The sequence below is a fragment of the Drosophila simulans genome, chromosome X, assembly GCF_016746395.2.
Source record: "Drosophila simulans strain w501 chromosome X, Prin_Dsim_3.1, whole genome shotgun sequence".
NCBI lineage: Eukaryota > Metazoa > Arthropoda > Insecta > Diptera > Drosophilidae > Drosophila > Drosophila simulans.
The window spans coordinates 16,484,333-16,501,828 of record NC_052525.2 but is presented as its reverse complement, the minus strand read 5'-3'; the positions used below and the strand labels follow the sequence as shown (position 1 = coordinate 16,501,828).

The 17,496-nt window shown below is 39.9% G+C and overlaps 1 protein-coding gene and 1 pseudogene across 1 annotated transcript in view; both read left to right on the top strand.

Moving 5' to 3' along the window:
- The window catches only part of LOC6726213 (inactive dipeptidyl peptidase 10), a 99,742-nt gene that overhangs the window by 18,290 nt on the left and 63,956 nt on the right, over positions 1 to 17,496 (top strand). The window lies entirely within an intron of this gene.
- On the top strand, positions 336 to 15,754 carry LOC120285354 (annotated as a pseudogene).

Sequence of the window (17,496 nt, the reverse complement as noted above, 5' to 3'; positions counted from 1 at the left end):
TGCAACAAGTGTCATTTGCAGAGAGCGAATCCTGAGCTTTTGCAGCGTGCGCGCATGCGCACTTCTGCGAGCTTTAAGCTGCGGAAATTGCAGGAAAAGCGAAAAAGCTCGCGCCCAGCATCAGCTGCTCGTGCAGATTTCTCGGCGAAAACGGCCATCTGATTTTTGTTTTGTGCACCGCCCTTCCCCCCCCTCGGGAAAAACACCCCGCCAGCTGGCCAGACTGGCTTTTCTCAATGAACCTTTTTCCCCGAGTGGGGCGGCGCCAAGGGGAGCGTTTGGGTGGAGGGGGGGTGGTGAGTTGTGGTCGGAGCGTGGGCGCTGCTTTTCCTCTGGCTTTCCGCTTTTTTGCTCAGTCGCTTGCAACATTTTGGCGCGTGTTGACATGCGAACAGTTCGGTCCGCGACGGGCGATTCGAACGCTTCTTAGCAACGTTATCCATCTTATCCGTTCAAAAGCTGCAGCAAATTCAATTCCATTTTCATTTACCGCACTTGCTGATTTCGCTACATTTTTGTTCGAGTGTACCGCGTGTTCTGTGTGCCAAAAAAAGTAATTAAACAAGTTAATTTTTCCACGCATTCATCGCCTCTGAAGTTCGGAAATTTTCGCTTTTATGTGGCATGTGTGTGAGCTGGGCCGGCATTTTGAGTTTGGCGCGTAAATAACTTCGCATCCTTCACATCAGCTGACCAAAAAGGAGCAACACGAAGAGCAAAAAAAAAAAAGAAAACCAATGCTATAGCCTTCGACGGTAGCTCTGTTTGCACTCGCACATTGTACGGTACAGAAATCTGTTTTATTATCCTTCCAAATGGGATTATTAATTTAGCCATCAGGCATGAGTACCCAGTAATTCCATCCTAATTGTCACTTGCCAACGAAGGACAATGGAATGCGAGCAATGAGAGACGAAGGTCCTTGTGTGTGTGTGTGTGCATTTCGAAATTAATATATAATATTTTCTGCGATAACAGCTGTCGAGCTGTTGAGCATTGTACCCCGTTTAACTGCCGGGAAAATCGAGATTATTAATCAAGTCGGCACACTCGAGGTCATTGCGTTGGGTAAAACTTTCGTTGTTTGGGGGTAAACAAAGCAGCTAGGCTAAAAGTAAAAGTGAACAACAGTTTCGAATGTTTCTCGAAGGCGCAAAACTTTCCCAGCAGATTTCACATATAAGTGGCAAAGTTCGTTTTAATTGGGGAATTAAAAGGGGGTAAATACATACATCGATTTATAAGCGACACAAATATGTGTAAAAAGTTTTGAAATGCAGGTGCTTGAAAAGAAATAATTTCGATAATTTCCTTAAATCATAAAATATAAATAAAAATTGTATTTTATATTAAAATATTGAAAAGTGTAAGATATAATATTGATAGAAATGCAGAAAAATCAAAGGAAATATTTAGCCCCAAGCTATATAAGATTGTCATCATGGATTTAAAAATTATGCTCTTGTGGACAAACTGTAATAAGAAATAACTTTCTTAAACCCGCTGATTTATCTTTGAAGATTGATTGGCCCCATTGCAAGTGTCCCGCAGGCGAATTAATTTATTTAGCACACTTTGTGGGGCTCTTCATACATATGTACTACGGCAGACCTTGACAATGTGTCATTCAGCCGGGGGCTGCTGAAGCTGAAGTAGTTCAAAACGAAATGAAGTGAACCGTAGTGAGGCCTTCACCCCCAAAAACCGACAAATGACATTGGCCCTGACCCCTGACCCGTGGAGGTCGTCACTTGCAGCTTGTTGCATGCAGCTGGCTGAGAAATGTGGAGTTGAGTAGCCGGCTCGTTCTGCGATTTTCACTGGCCACTCGTATTTTCCAGCTCCTCGGGCTAAATGATAGTTTCAAGGCGGTCGGTCCACTGGGGCACTTTTACGTTTCGAAAGTATTTTCCATGTACACCAAATGGCACAACGGAGCACAATTTGGTGACTAAAGTGGGAAATACCATTTATAAAAGAAGGGAATGAGATTGGTAGCCTTATAAGCTAATACAACATAGAACATAGCGAACATTCTTGAATATTTAAAACTAATAGCATTTCGGTTTCCCCAGAAAAAATCACATCTATGTTTCAAAGTAAAGGTTTAAACAGAATACCGTTCTACCAAAATTTGTTCTTATTAATTAAAGGTAAATATATTAATACCTCGAATATTAGTTTTTATTTAAATGTGCTATTATTTAACATCATATTTTTGCATAGCGTATGCCCAAGTCGACTTCAATTGTATTGCTTTTAAATAGAGTAATTTCTGGCAGCACTTTTATTTAACTGCTCTCGCTTTTCTGCTTTGCCAAATCAAATAAAATTGTTTTAAATGACCAAAAGCTCATTGAGAAGGTTGCCAAGGGTTCGATTCGATGGCCCGCCCCATTTTCACACGCCCCTGGGCAGCGGGGGTCACTCATCTTGTTCGTGGTTGGCACTCAGCTTGATTATCATATTACGTTGGTCCTTTTATGGGCCGAAAACGAAAGAAAAGGAAGCCGTTTAGGCCCGACTTTATTATTGAAAGCCAAAGAGCATTTTGGCCAGTCTGAGAGACCTGAACTTCAATGCCGCCCCCTTTTTTTTTGGGCGTCGAGGATTTCAGGACTAGTATCCTTATTGAATTTTGTGTTGGTTTGTTTTGCATTCGGAGGCCATCAATGTTCTGGGGCATAGTGAAATGTAGGGGGTTATTCTGACCCAAAGCGCTGCCAACCGCAAATCGCGTTGTGCTTGTATGTGTGTCCATTTGGGGATCCTGTATTCCGTGTCCTGCACAAACATTTTTCCACACACGAATACAGACTCCTGGGACATAGTTTTTAATGCTGTTAAAACTTGTCACTCTACTTATAATCAACTCGATTAAAACGAAGCCTATCCTTTGGTGAGATGGCCATCATTTCGGGACATGCTCCCACTTTGCTCCCAGTGTTTTTGGCAGGCAATAAAGCATTTGCAGCCCGTTGTCAGGTTGACTGGTACAGTGAAGACAGCCTAAGAACTACTTAAATTACTTGGTAAAAGGAAAAAGAATAGCAAAATATAATCAAGAGATACAAGAGCTCTTCTATTTGGTATAAAAAAGATATTATTTATTAAGCTTTAAAGTTACAACTCATTATTTAAAAATCATCTCATCAGTTATGATTTTAATTTAATACACTATTAAAACGGAAATCGCGATTTTCAAAACTTATGTGTTCATCCAAATTGGCTTAAATGTGTTACGTGCGATGTGAAAATGATGCTTCATGGTTAGTTGTCAACTTTCACCAACTTTTTATGTTGGCCCACTTAAAATTCCCACTTAGCCACCGGCGACTGTGCATAATTCCAACTTGCTGAGTGGCCACCAGGAGAATTCCTTCGTTCGTCCGGCGTCCTTGGTCCTTCGTCCTCAACCCTTTGGAGGTGTATGAAAAGTGTGCATCTATTTTGTCGGGCAGGGACTGCACACACGGGGGGGAGGGGGTTTGCGAGGGGGCGAGTGTGGCTGATAGTGGGTGGTGTGGTGGGTGGGCGTATGGTGGCCAGCACTACTGAATGCTGTCCATTGTTGTCTGGGCTACCTTGGCTTGCCTGGCTGTTCCATTGTCTGTTTCTTGTTGTTCTGTTTGGCAAGCTGTGCGTCATGTGCCACGCCCTCACCGAACGCCCACCGCCCACCGACTAACACCCACAACATCCAGTACACCCACACCATTTGTCCTGGTCCTCTCCTTTTGGCCTTTGTCAATGTAAACAATTTAATTTGCTTAGTTGGCGTAATATTCGCCATCAATAAAGAACTTTGGGTCTGCAAAGTGTGGGTATGCCACACAATGACTATCGATAACGGGCAAGAAGCAGCATAAGCCGGCGAACAGGTCCAGAAGCAGGAGAACTTGTGGAGAAAGCAGGTTCGTCTCGCATCTCGTCCTTGAGGCTTTCACTTCGCCATCGTCTGCAATCGAGTGCTGAACGCACTTGAAATAAATCGCAGCCAGAAAGAAACATACACACACCCACTCGTCAAAGTACACGGCGCAAAACGTGTTATAAATAAGAATATAAAAATATTAAAATTAGAAATCCTTTCTTTTTAAAATTAGCATGCAAGTTAATTACAACATATGTTAGAATTAATTTGTATATTGCGTTTCCAAAAATTGGTTTCACACTTTATGCATATGGTTAGTTCTGATGTCCTGAATAGATTATATTTGTACTCAACTGGAAGGTATTATTTTTTTCCATTTTTCCCAGTGTATCCACGAATATTGTTAAGACTATTGTGCAGACCAACATTAAATCGTTATGGCCAACGTCTTTTGTGTGCGAAAGTCATTCAGTCAGTCTGTTATTGAGTCAGTCCGTCATTCTGTCAGTTAGTCAGTCTTTTATTCGATGCCTTGTTCCATCGCTCCAACCATTTCCATTCCCATTGTGACCGCAATTGCGTGTAATTGTTAATCTCTTGCATTGATTTTCCACCCAGCTCCCGCACTTTTCAGTCTCCCATGGCATCGTCCCTTCGCCGTAATGATCCGATAATCAAATTAGCTCACAGCAATTGACCAATTGAAGTCGCTCCGCCTTCGCAAACTGCCTCTGTGCTCCCCTTTCAACTGCAGCCGGCCAACGGTGCGTATGATTAACATTGCACTCGCAGTGGAATTGGCGATAATTGCCAAGAGAATGCGAATAAAATGCCAGCAATGTCGGTCAGAAAAAGCAAACAGGATTAAATAAGGTCAAACAACTTTCACATGATTCAACACAGATTTTTTTTTAAATAAATTAAAATCAGCTTATAGTATTTATAGTATAATGGCAACTGAAAACACATTCGGTTATATATTACAATTATTTTTATCCTCACTAAATAGGTATAAAAATCATTTACATTGAGCTAAGCTTAAATATATATCCTTATCTATCCAGAAGATTTTTTTAAGTGACACATAAAACTTTATATATTAAATTAGTTTCTAAGGACATAAACGGCTTTCAAGCAGATAATAAGAGTTGTTAGGGAGATAAGCAAATGGTTACATTGAAAGTTTTGAGAAAACTTTTCATGCCACCTCCCCCTAACAAATTTCCATCGATGGCAGCTTTCAACGGCAGACGACCTTCCACTTCTGTGTCCTGTTATTAATTTGTTTCGAATGAGCTGCTACAAATGAATGCCAGCTAGAAGGTCCTGGCATCGGGGGTCGGGGTGTGCGACTCAAATAAGCCTGCTCCGGACATCAAAGACAGCGCTCTGGCATCTATAAAACATATACAACATATCATAAATAACAAACAATTATGCGGGCATTGGCCAAAAGGGATTGCACAAGTCCACATGGAGAGGATGTCAGGATGAGGATGGGCATGGGCGGAAGTGGCCATGTTGGCCAGGATACGCGCAGGTGGAGCTGATAGATGCAAAGGATTTGCGGCCCAGAGCACCTAGGCAAATCAAGAATGGATAAGTGGGAATTCCAGCATTCAGACAGCCTGTCAGCCACCAAACTGATTTATGCATTTTGCACAGGACCTACGATTTCGCACTCGCAGGCATCAGGATTCAGGATTCAGGATTCTGGATTCCGGATTCAAGTTTCCCTCCATTTGCGACTGCACATGAAAATTGCTTAATTATGTGTGCCAAGCTTCGTTTAGATAAAGTCAAACATTAATTCAGACTCTTTAAGCAATTCCATTTAATTTTCATTAGCAAAAGCCGCAAATTAGAAGAAACTTTTCTCGCCGCCCGCCTTTCCCATAAAATGCCAACAATTTTCATGAATATTAAAATATTTAAATTCAAATTCTTCGGCGCTGGCAGAAAAGGGAGAAAGGAGCAAAAAAAAGAGGAGAACCAAAATCAGCAGACAGCCCGAAAAATACTCTCCGACCTGAGACAAACATGAAATTTGAAATTCATAGACTGTTCCACTTTTGCGGCTGCAATTATTAACATTATTTACTTGGCGAGAATTTCAATCAGTTTTTTAAGGGCGCCTAGATACACGCTTGAAAAAATATGGTTTTTAAATTAGTAATTTTATTGGAAATTAAGTGAAGGGTATCTTTCTTTTTTTTTGGTATTTATAATATATGCTTGTATTATGAGATTATTATTATTAGATATTTATCCATACGATTTTCTCTATAGCTTAATTACATTTATGCTCTCTTATTATTTAAAAATAAGCTATAATTTTATTTATTAATAATTTGTATCTTAAATTATTTTTTAATCTCTTATGAATGTATGCATAACATAAAAGTTACTTTTACTCAGCCTTTGTCGTCATTATTTTTGTAAAGTGTAGGTATACCCATTCGTGTAAAATGTTTCTGGGCCGCCGCCTCATTTTTCATTGTCAGCAAATTGGCCCCGGCTTAAACGGCCAGCTTTAGTGTCGATTTTAATTAGGGCCCCCGGACTTGGAACCCTCTACTGACTGACAATCCGGGACACTGAATTCATCCATGAAAACGGAAACCAAAACCGAAACCGAAACCAAAACCAAAACCGAAGCCAAACTGGAACCGCAACCAAAGTAAAAGCCAAAGCCCAACCCAAAAGCCAAAACGAAACCGAAACCCTCGGGGCCAGGCGACATCACATCACTGGTCAGCAGGATGGCAGGATAACAGGACAGCAGGACAACGGGACAGGACATCATTACGGCGACTCTGAACGCCCCACCGAAAAATCTTAGCGGTCCTGGCCATAAATCAAATAAACGCCGACTAAGCTGAAAAACACAACAGGGCGGGCAAAAAAAGCTGCTGCGAAAATGCCCACAAAGAAAATACATGGAAAACAATGAAGGAAATTTAACAAGCCGCACTTAAAATACCCTTAAAATGTGGTTAATTAAAATTCGCCCAAATTAATGAATACATATTTCAATAGGAAAATGTATGGTTGGTCCAAAAGTGATTCATAGATGATTTCGATGTGATCCCATATTTCTTTTTAAATATTTTAAACAATTCCTTTAAGTATTATATGTGAATTTAAAAAATTCAAATTGAACAATAAAAAAAAGAACAAAAGTTTTAAAGTTATAAATATTGGATCGTATATTTATTGTTGTTATAATAGTGAGATAATTGCGTTCTAGAATTGTTTCTAATACACTGCCTAAGTATTTTAGTTGTATACCTAATCAAGTCGAATATATTATATGAATTAACCCTTAATAATACTAGTGTATGTAAATATTATTAAATTACAATTGATTAAACTATCATTCTTGATTGACCATATGGAAGCCAAGTATAATTCCTTTTTGATCCAAGCTTATGCCATTATTGATTTAATGATAATCCATAATCGGAATCGTAATCTACATTATTATTGTCTACGAACCCACTATGACCTTTTGCGAGAAAGGGCAATATACAAAAACAATGCCAAATCCGGATTTTTAGGGCCACAGGATGTGGTGGTGGGAGTACTCCGGTCATGGGGACAGCGGTCTGTGCGGCAGGGTTTCCTCCTCGAGGTTCACGGCCGGAGCACATGATAAAAATTAACACCATCGCCGGAGTGGAGCGATTGCCCGGAGATGCCCGGCCGTAAAAGGCCTCTGTCTATGGACTTTTGCCGTTTTTGGGCCGTAATAAAAATGTCGTTGCATTAGTGTCTGAAAGTGCGTTGAGTTCATACGTACATATATGTACGTGAGTGTTTGTGTGAGGGGCGTAATAAAAATTTAGTATGTGTCACATTGTTGCCCCAGTCGCTCGGCGGGTCGCCATTTTGCCACCCTTTTACTTCCTGCATTAGCCCTGACCGGAAGTCGGCACTTTAGAGCCTTGCTTTTATTGTGCTTTCTTGCTTATTTTTGGAGGAGCGTATCTTTTGGAGTTTTGCCGTTTGAGTGGGGCTGTAGTAGTGGAAATAAATTTCGTCATTAGGCCATGCAGATTAAGTGTTTTTATACGTATTTACTTGGCCTTCTTTTTTTGCTGCTACACTCCGTTTTTGTTGGTGTTGTTGTCGTCTTGATTGATTCGATTCGATTTGACTTAATTCACGCATATTAATCATACGCCCTGCGGCCCCGTTTTCGGCATTCGGCACCGAAAAAACAAAATCAAAGCCCAGAACAGCAGCGTGAGAAAACAAATCAAGCCAGCAATCTTGTTCAAAATTTCAAGGCATTTAGCAAAGTAAACAGCCCTCGAGACACGCTTGAAAAAGTAATTATGCATGGGATAGTGGGGCAAGTGGGTGGCAGGGATTGGTTGGGGGTATGGGTTCTCCAAATGCAGAGTGTTGGCCATGGTTCATTGAGTTAGCGAACTGGTCTTATTAATGGTAGACAGGCGGCCTTGCTGGCGATTGCATATTAAGTTAGGAAACTTGATTACGCATTCGTTCCCTCGAATAATGCTTCAAGTTCTTATAAACTAGTCTTAAAATTCACCAGCCTGCACATCAACAATTCATTATTCATGTACTAGACAGCAAAAAGTAGTTAATTCCGCTGTAGAAAGTTCGAGTTTTGAAGTTTGAAGAATATTGAAATATCTTAAGACAAATCTATTTAAAAAATAATAGGTCATTGAATTTAATAGTGCTGTTAAGTATGTAATGAAGCCCAAGTTTTCCGCTAACCTTCTTCAAAAATGTATGTCTTTAGTTTATTTGATGAGATCTTGTGAAACTAATCTCGCCGAACTCTGGTTCAACTGCAATTATTTTTATTCCCAAACCCAGCACATCGATGCTTCCTGATTGAATCATAACTTGTTAATATTCTCACTGAGTTTTCTCACTTTTTTTTTTGCGCCACCTCACCGCCCCGGCATTCAATTAAGGCAAGTTTCCCAGCGGAACTAGTTCCACGAGTTATCGGTGTGCCACGCCCCTCGGGCCACCATCCGCTTTTGGGATATGGGGCGTTAGCCGTTATTTATTGATTACGTGTCATATCACTCATACGCGCCGTTGTGCGCCCCATCGTTCGATTCGAGTCGAGTCGAGTCGATTGAAATGTAACGCAAGTGGATGCGAGGGTGCAGAAGGGATAGGACGCCATGAAACTTGGCCCAAAAAGTGGGCCAGAATGGTGGATAGGGCGGGGCTGAGGGGGCCAAAAGGACATGAAGGCATCAGCAGCCAAACGAAACTTGTGCAAATAATTAAGTGCGCTTAAGTGATTTGCTCGACATCGACATCGAGCGATGACTACATGAAGATGACGACGACGATGATGGTGCACAGAGAATAAAATGTAAAAGAAAGGCGACCAAAATTGAATACAAAATAAAAGAAGCAGTTAAAGACAATTAAATCGGTATAATCAGTTACATAAAATGATGATGATATATAGCTAGACTGCAATTTACAACATCAGGTTGGATATATTAAGATTAAAATAGTCAAAAGCATATTTTAACTACCCAAATGTGTAGATTCCAGATTTTTTTTCGATAATATTAGTGCAAATATCGTAGCGAATGACGTTGGCAGCACAAATGGGTCAACAATTACTACAGCAAATTTGTGCATAGCCTTCAAAGTCAGTAATGTTTGTTGATGAGGCTCAAAAGTTGATTAAGAAAGCCGTTGTTTGTGGTGCAAAGAATCGAAAATGCTCAGCTGACTAAGGCGAAAAATGGTAAGGACCATAAGAAATTGGGCTAAATCGAATCATGGAACATATTTAAATCCACTTGAATACATTTTTGGGAATTTCACAAAGTAAACACATATATTTTGGTATTGTAGGCCCAACTCTGCTGGCCAAGTTCATTCAAATGGGCCAAAATCTACACAATCTTTTGATTCCTTCTCCGTTTCTATGTTTTCCGTTTCGGGCCTTCTCAAAATAACAAGCCACTGAGATATCCTGCGGCTTTGCTGTCCTCTTAACTTGAGTCGACCATGAAAAGCAATCAGCGAGTGCTACTTCTATTGCCACTGCTGTTTACCACTAGTGGTGCACAGTCAACATTTTTTAGTATTTTGCACTTTGAAAGTAACTTGAATTATTAAAAATGGTATTACGCAATAGAGTTGTATTGTTCTTGGCACTAAGACAACATTTAAATAAGAAATTTGGTCATATATTTTGTTTTAAGTTTCAGAATTTATGAGGAATTATTGTATCAAAATATAAATTTACATGAAGTTATAATTTAATTTAATTACTTCGAGTTTTGGTAAGTTGAAAAGCGTTTCTCTCAGTGCCTGGCTACACTAGCAGTGCAAGACGTTTGGGTGTTGTCTAAATTTGATCAAAATACCAAAAAAAAATTTCACTTTCTGTTCTGTTTGACTGGGCAAATTTGCCCAAATTGTTGAAACAATCCGTCAATGCCGACGGGTTGTCCTTGGATATCCTGGGCAATCCTTGCCCCGCCATCCTTGCACAAACCGAAACAGCAAGTGAAGCTGTTTTTTATGGCTCTCCATGTTCTTTATTTTTTTTTGCTTTCCTAGCCGTTTGGAGCTGCTGCAGCTCTCGTACAAATCCCAAATGGCCCGCAGCTGCTGCAGGTGGCCAGGGAATCGAGCCAAGGACATGGAGTGGGCGTTGCGGGGTCGGAGCGATGGGGTGAAGGGGCGAAGGGCAAGGACGATGAGGGATAAGTTTCCAGCAGGAGGAGACGCTGCCAAGGAAGGCAGACGAAGGTCGCTTGTAGGTCGTGTGCCGAAGGTCACCCCACAGCAATTAATGGTGCAGACTGCAGTTGACCAAAACCCAAAACTCGCCTCGTGTAGAATGATGTCGCATTAAAAATGCATTTCTCATATGGCGTCAGGCAGTCGGCCGAGTGCAAATAAATAAATGAATCTGAATAACTCAAAAGCGCATTTTAATTAACTTTCGCAGCGAATTACCCCTCCGGTCGACCTTCCTTCCGCTCAATTAAGCGCCCAATTGCGGCATTCGTGACATCCGAGCTGCAAATATGTGGCTAAACATGTCAAACGATCCAACCAGAGCCAAACTCAATTTACATCTAGCATACGGTCTGAAAAAACAAAAAAGGAACACTGCCCGAAAATTGTTTGCTTGCCAATCATGTTTAATGCGATAATTCATATACATTGTATATGCAAATTAATGTCTTTAATGTTTTATCAATTTAACATTTTGAGCTATAATTATAAAATTTTTTCTCTTTTATTTTTGAGGCAGCAGACTTCTCTGGCCCACTGTTAGTAGTCGTGGCAGCCAGAATATTTGCCTGGAATTTCCATTAAACGCTTTATTTAGAATCGGTTTCCTGGCTACAGGGACATGTGGCTCCTCCACTTTCGTTCTGCGTTCTGCATTTTCCCCAGCTTAATTTCAATCGATGCGCTGTGCTTTATTCAGAGGAAAAGTCTTGTAATTATGAGCGATTGGCGGGGCGAAGCCGCAGCAATTGAAAAGGAGGCACAGTGTCGCCAACTTTGGCACTTTAAGTGCTTCCTGCCAAGAGACCGAGCACCGAATCCCCACCAGCTTCTCAATGCAATTTAATTAAGACCAACAAAGTGGAAATTTCGCGCCCTGCGAGCGGCCAGAGAATAGAAAAGCTGGAGGGAGTGGCAACTAACGAAGCGTGCCGAACATTTTTCCTCTGGACCGTCGTCGAAAAGTTCAAATGAAAATTAGAAGAAAAGCGTAGGAAAATTAAGCAAAAAAAAAAAAATAAGAAGAAAATAAGTTGGTCAAAGCAGGCAAAGCGGAAATTATGTTGCGGCCATTTCTTTATTTTCTTTCTTTTATTTTTTTTATTTTTATTTCAAGGGAGACAAAGCCGTAGGGCGCGCAAAAAAAAAATATAGCCAAATTAAGAAGTGGCCAGGAGCTGGTGGCCACTGCTAATGGCGCTTGAACGAGGCAAGAAAATAAGTAAATATGCACAAGAAAGCCACCAAATGCGAGTCTGAATCCGAATCCGTATCCGCATCCGGATGCCGGAATTTGGATCTTGGATTTGGGCAATGGGCTATGGGGTTTTGGTGCTTGGGCACTGCCGAGAGTCCCTGTCAATTATTTGCATTTTGCCATGGGAAACTTGACAGTTGAAAGCGTTCTCTCAATTGCACATGGCCGGCGTTTAGAGGGGGTCGCTTTTGCATTTTTGCATTTCTGCTTTTTTGCCTTTTTGCACTTGCGGAGCACTGAGGCGCTCATGCATAATTTACCACTCCACTTTCTCTTGGACTGGCCAAAACCATTTGGCTGTCGGTGGCACCGCAATCCTCCTCAGCGGGCAGAGCATTTTCCAAGGGGGGCGGAACTACTACCTATTGTAATGATCTAAGGGCTTAAAATTTCATTAGTTCATCACTTACTTATATATTTAATCAACACTCAAATAACAGTTTTTAGCTAGATCTTAAAAAGTTCTAAGGCTTTGTATACCAAACTAATATATTCTTAACATAATTCAAATTAAGGTTACTTTTAGCGTTTTTATAGCTTAAACTTTATATTCAGTAAAATTTAAAATTTTAGCATTTTTTTTAGATAGCTAGATAACTTATTTTCATAATTACATTTAAATAATAGTTGAGACTAACCAACAATATAATATCCTGTAAAGGAATCCGAAAATCAAATAAGAACAGGTTAAGTGAAGAAACTCCTGTTCTGATTCAATTACCTTCGCCTAGCAATCTGTCGTGCATGCCCGCTCATGTTTTGCTACCCTGTTGACTGTCCCGTGGAAAGAGCTTGAAATGCATGAGAACATGGGCAGGAGGGCTATCCAGGTAAAGGGGGCGTGACAGGCGCTGCAGAAATGTACTTTTGTGGAACTTGGTGTTGCACTTTAGAATAAAACAATCAATTCGTATCACAAAAGAAGTTAGGCATTAATTAAATTACAATGTTTGCAAATCAAAGAAATTTTGCACTAAAAACTAAAGCTTAAAGATTATACACATTATTAATGATGAATATATTTTGATAATTCTTCGATTATACACCAATAATATTTTTAGTGTTTTATTTTTAAAGATTATCTATAATACTTACATTCAAAATTATAGCCCACTGTGCATGTGTGAGATCCGTTGACTGCGTCTGGTTAAGTTGGCTGAATCCTCGCCGGAATCCGGAATCCAAACGCGAATGTGAATCTGAATCCTTGTTTCCGTTTTTCCGCGTTCCGGTTGCATAATTACGTATGCAGTGCGTTGCTGGGCCCATTTTTTGATTTGCATATTAATGCTGATGATACGAGTGCGGCCCCCCCTTTTAACTTTTTCTTGTTTCCCCGCATATCACGCATGCGCCTAGTTGTTTGACTTGGACCCATTATGAATATTGCGTATTAAAATGCAAATTAAAGCCAAATTAGCAAGTGGGCGGGCGTTGGATTTTCATTTTCACTGTCACTGCCATCTACTTTTGTGGGCGTGGTCCGTGAGAATTTTAACGCTTTGGCGCCGCCACTTGACCGCCATCATTTCAATTGTCAACTCGAATTGCTTTTCGATGAAGTGTGCCGGTGAACACACTTCATAACTTACACCGCATCGCGAATTTTCATGGGCAAAGTTTACACCTTTCCGGCATTTATCTTTTTCATGTGCTCAATCATTTTTCCATTGAGAAAACCATCGAAAAGTTTTGCGGCATAACAAAAAAGTTCGCCACAGTTTGGTTTATTTTCCCACTTTCTTGCTAAAATGCTGCCGCTGTTTTTGATGGCCTGTTCAAGTTGAGGTGACACATTTTCTTTTCCGGCGCCAAGTAAATGTAAAAAAACAAATACAATTTCATAGCCGTTTAGTTGTCACCTTAGGTGCACTGCACGAAAATGTGGCCTACTAATGTGGGACTTAACATAGTTAAGAAAGTTTATCTGTGATATGTTATATGAAAGTACATTTTTAAACCATTTAAGGAAGCTATTTTAGTTTTTGAAAGGTGAAATATGAAGTGTTTGCTGTGTGCATATGATTATTATTATTTTTAGTGCAAAACACTTGATTTTTGTTGCCGTGTGCGTTACCTGCTTGCTGTCGCCTCGTTCTGGCTTTTATTCCATCTCCCTGGCTGCTCGTAAAGCGTGTGTAATGCCGTTAATACAAATTTTCAGCGTTTACAAATTGCGCATACGACGCGTGGTGCAGGTGGAAAGGTGGGCATAATCATTGGGGACAAACAGACGTTTCAGCTTTGAAAATGGAATTTTCAACGTGTCAGCAGCAGCCGCCTTTGGCTATATGGCCTGTATATGCTTGAGTGCTGTACAATATACACACTCCCTTACAAGTGTTTTCAATGCAATAATGACTGACTGGGAGGAGCAGTTGAAAGTTTATAAAACTAATTGGTCATTTTGAAAATTCTATTTAATCTAAGAAATAAAGCCTGCAGGTTTTCACAAAATGATTGTAAATTAGCATTTTCTTGTTCGCTCAATCACTACTATTTTCTTGAACGGTGCTGTGAAGAGGCTCCGTCAGTTGTCATATGTCTTCTCGGGTTTATTGACAGACGTGCCGGGTCGCTGCTCCTCGCTGCTTTTCGCTGATTCGCCCCCGTCCCTCGAGAATCGCTCGTCATGTTTAATTAGAATTGCGGCTTATTGGAATTGTTATTTGTCAGCACTCTGCGCTACCCTGCAAACCTAAAAAACCCCTCTAGGCAGGGTAATTTCCTGTGAACTCGATTGGCGGGTTAATATCCACACGAGGTCCTAATGTGATTTTACGCAGTTCATTTGAAATTGTTGGCCTAAAGCATTGGATTACGCAACTGCAGATCAAAGGAGGGCGCTTTTTATATTTCTCTTAATATTACTTGATTGGATTCCCAGGAAACTCTACTTTGTTTGATTAAGTAAACATATTTGGTATAAAATGGGAAATATTTATCTGCATTTAAGAATGACATTGATATACGAAATGTTTTAATATAATTGCTTTGTATAGAAATGTTTTGTATTTTCCTTAAAAATTCTCTTCAAATTACTGCGAGTTCTGTTACCTTTAATTGGTTACACAGTTTTTCTGCTCAAACTTAGGTATAAACTTAAGGCTTGAATGAATGAAAGGGATACTTTCTGCTTCTACACTAACTTTGTCCACCAACTTGGTCTGCTGGAATTTTCCCACTTTTGCTGTCACCCAAAAGTTGGCCATGAGAACATATTTTTTTTTTACGGCCGAGTCAGTTTTCCGTAATTGTTGTGGGCAACTTTTGCGGATTTGGCCAACTTATGGTGGCCATCGGCACGCGCCAATGCCAATTAATAGTCGAATATTCCACTTGGGCTTTGATTCACTTACACTTTTTCGACGCTGAGCTGTCAGTGGCAATTAGTAAATCAATTAAAAGTTCGCTTCATTCGTGGAATTTTGCTGCAGCTTCTGTTATCCGCTCTGCCAAAACGAGGACTGAGCACACGCCGTGTATAATAACAATAATAATAATAGTCGTAAAATAATAATAACCGCATATAACCATAACCGTCGCCCAATAATACTGTGGCTCGAGTGAACCGATCGGGATATACATATTAAAACCATGTCGGTCGATTTGAGTGGACAGCAGGAGCCGACCATATCGGTGATAACCACAGTTCCGGTGGCCCAAAACGGTGGCGAAATGGACGCCCTGCTGCTTGGCAGGATTGGGGTGAGTAGCACGAATTGGGAATCACCAATGGAACACCACCCATCTACCATCTACCATCCACCACCTACCAGTGCCCCTCATCCGAACAAACAGAGAAACCACATACAAAAACATTGACTATTTCCCCTCACTAAGTAGCAAAGTGCGTGATGTTTACTAATAAACAGAAAAAAAACCAGAAAAATAATATATAAGCCAACTACCAAAAAGTAGAGAACTTAGATACACGAATACCCTTGCAGAAAGATATTTGCCACTCATCCTTGGATGCGAGGATTTTAATTAACCTTAAAGTATTTTTGCCAGATTTTTTGTACGCGAAACTTCAGATTTTTGACCAGCTTGATTTTGTAATAAATCAAAAATTCTATATTGTTTTTGTTCAGGTCACCTTGTAAATTGTATAAATATGGCAACATTTTAAAGTGCAGTTAAGTTACAAGCTTCTTAAAAATCATTAATTTTACGATTCCTATGGAATTTGCAGAAATCTACAAGGGTATTTTAATATTTTATTTATAACATGAAAAAAGAATGAAAAGAAGGCAAACCAAACTGAAGCGCATACTGTCCATTGCCTCTTGCATTTTAGCTAGACAAATATTTGGCTTGGCTTTCGTTTTGCTCTATTTTTTGCTCTGTTCACACTTTACCACCTCTCGAATACTTCAACTAGTTGGAACGGCTTTGGTGGGTGTCAACAGACAACAAAACCAAAAATATGTACAAGAAAATACTTTCCTCTGCTCACACAATTTTTGTCATTAGCTAAAACGTAGTTGCAAGCTCTCTCACTTTCTCCTATTATAACTAAACTACATCGGTTAACTATAGCCATTTTAGCCTAGGTTTAAGTTCCCCTCCCCCCTCCACAAAGCGTAAGTATTTAACTCTTTCTTTACGTGTAAATTTTGGAGCTGCTTCGAACTGAACCTGCTATTTATTTGAATGAACTGCGTTTTTGCCCATTTAGTTGACTTTCGACCAGCTTGGCCAAAGCTTTACTTCCACATTCGATTGCAACAGCAATAAAATAAAAAATAAAATAAAATAAATGTGGAATGAGATTAGTGCAAATGAAAAATGGTTCTGAATATCCACAACATTGTAGAGGAAAGTGATGTGACCACAAATGAGACAAAGGTAAAATCGTTACTCTAATTAAGTTGAACGTGTCCATGAATAATGCTGATTCCAATTTGATTTTAATATTTAATGCTGATGATTTGATTTTCTAAATTTCAATTAGTGCCGATTACGTTTTGAGAGTCAATAGGTTGAGCATCTTTGTTGGAAATGATAGCTGCAGATTTTAATTGAAATCCAAATCATTTATGATGCTTTTGTGTTTCATTCATGACTGCCATTTTATACATATGTATATAAATTTTGGCAGCAAAAATATAACATTTTACTGTTGCCAAATTTGTGGGGCAGCGTTTTTGATTCGACCCAGGCCTCAACTGATAATGAGACTTTTCCACTTTGATGTGGCCAACTCGATTTCAACTTGGCCCCAATGTTAATTAAGCGGCTGGCTCTTGTTGCCTGTTTTCCGCATTTTCCGCCCTCAACACAATGCACACAATTTCCATTTTAGTTTTCCCGCAACTGCAGAAAGTTAGTGAGCGAGCAAATAAATTGCGGAGGGAAAGCCACAAAACAAATGAAAGTAAGTGCAAGTCTGGCTTTATTGGGTTGCCATTTTTAATTAAAAAGCCAACCAAACGAAATTCAATCAAATTATAAATAAGGTTGCCCCGCTCGGACCTTGGATTTATGCAAGCAAATTAAAAGTAATATGGTAGTAGAAAATTGCATTGTAGTTTGTAAACAATGTAAGCTTAAAAAAAAAAACTTAAAATATTGTAGCTTTTTTGTATTTAGTATT